The sequence below is a fragment of the Phytophthora infestans genome, genomic scaffold (genome assembly GCF_000142945.1).
Source record: "Phytophthora infestans T30-4 supercont1.21 genomic scaffold, whole genome shotgun sequence".
Taxonomy (NCBI): Eukaryota; Oomycota; class Peronosporomycetes; order Peronosporales; family Peronosporaceae; genus Phytophthora; species Phytophthora infestans.
In genome coordinates, this window is record NW_003303738.1 from 1,833,500 (window position 1) to 1,835,491 (window position 1,992).

A 1,992-nucleotide genomic window follows, 5' to 3' on the forward strand; every position below is an offset into this window, starting at 1 on the left:
CTTCTTACTGGACAAAAAGCTGTTAAGTGAAGCGAAGGCGCCCCCGGTCACTGGCTGATATTGAGTCATATTTTAAAAATTAATACAACTGAATACTTTTTCGGCCAGCTGATTGGCTAATATATTTGTGCTTCTTTCTTTACGCCCCATTTCAAAAAGCGGAGCGGCGGCGATACGAAGAGCGCGTGCGATTGCGGGACAAGTGCCAAACGGGAACCCCACGCAACGTATGTAGCGATTTGTAAGTAAGTTAGTCCGTTCGAGGGTAGCGCTAATACATGCCTTCTACTGGCTGCTGAGCGCAGTGAAGGCAACCGTAACGGGCTTAGCTGACATTATGTGGCGCTCCCATTTGTCGTAATTAAATGCACCGCTTCAAGTTTATTTTGCCCCCATTTCAAGCTCTGAGCGCCACTTCACTCAAAGGGCGCTGCCTGTGTACGCGTTAGTTAGCATTAGTAGGCCGCGCCGATCAGCACACACGCAATGTATGGCTACACAAGCTGTTAATAGCAATTGTGGGCTCCGGTGGCCCATTAAGAGTCTTGAAAGGTCCTTTCAGTACTTTTGTTAAAAATATGTTTTAAGCTTCGAAGTAATTTTATAGTAGTTTAAATTACAAGATTGTTAAGTTGAATACAATTTTATTTCTTTTAATTAAATATTTGCTTGCAATAATTTGTTGTAGGATTACACATGATAGTTATATGATACCAGCGTTAGCTAATATTACACAGCTATATTACTAATACTAACTACTAAAAAAGTGTTTAGTGGCCTCCCACCATACACCCCCACTCCACCGCCGCGAAAAACATCGTCTTTCTTTGTATTTGCGCGCGTAGTGTGTGACCATTAGAACATGTGCCCTTTTTCCAACACGATACGTAGCGTACCGTCAAGGCTGGAAGCAGGAGCTGTGACTAAATTAGCGCGGAGGCACGTGATTAAGCTAGAGCACGAAACACGGTGGAACACTATCTACATGACGGAATAGAAGAAACGGCACGAAGCACGAATGGTCACGGACAATAACAGAGGACTAAATCAATGAAGGCACCAAACGATTCTGAAATGCACGAACCACGGAAGAGCGTGCAACCCTGAAAAATGGGGAGGAAAAGAGTATGACGGGCGTACGGACCACGGAAGAGATCTGAAATACCCACATACAGCCCGTAGCTGTGACAACGCACGAAAAAAAGGATTATTCCGTTGCACCACGGTGGACCACGGAGCAAGGTCGACGAACCAAGCATGATTTCGCGGAAGACCATTAGCGGGAGATTACAGAGCATTGAAATACGATACTAGGGTAGAACCGGAGCTCACGGAGCCACGGAGAGCGATACTACGGTAGCCTACGATGGAACGGACGACAGACAAATCTCGACACCACAAGAAAAACACGATAGTATGGACGGTGACCCAACTAATAAAGCATGGGAAAACGCGCAGTCACGGAAGCTATAGACGAGAAATAACGGAGCCACGGAGCACGATACCCGTGAAGAACTGAGCTCACCGAGCCACGTGGGACGCTATTACAGTACAATATGATAGTACGGACGTCGGACCCACGGGGAAACGCTTCAGGAGAGCGCGAGGGAGCACAATTGTTTTCAGGCCGAACTTCCAAGGCGGGCTGAGCATAGCCTGCACTCCATTCACGGCATCGCAGCTTCAGGCCTGGAAAGTGAGACATGGTCCCAGATCTTGTGAAGAGTGATGTTGTTCTCGGCCCTCGCGCTCGACAACATCGCCAATGGCGTCCACAAAATTGAGCGTTGGGATCGTCTCCACATCATAGCGTCCACAGGTTCTGCACTATCTCACGCCGGAAACGGACTGGTCGTGAAGTAGAGTCCCACCACTGTCTTGTTCGCCAGCGCTTCCTGGGTAGACGTCTCACCGCGCCGCGAAACAAGTGTGCTACCCAAAGGTTTCTCTTGGAGCGTCATTTGCGAGTTTTACTTCTTCTCTGAAGGATTT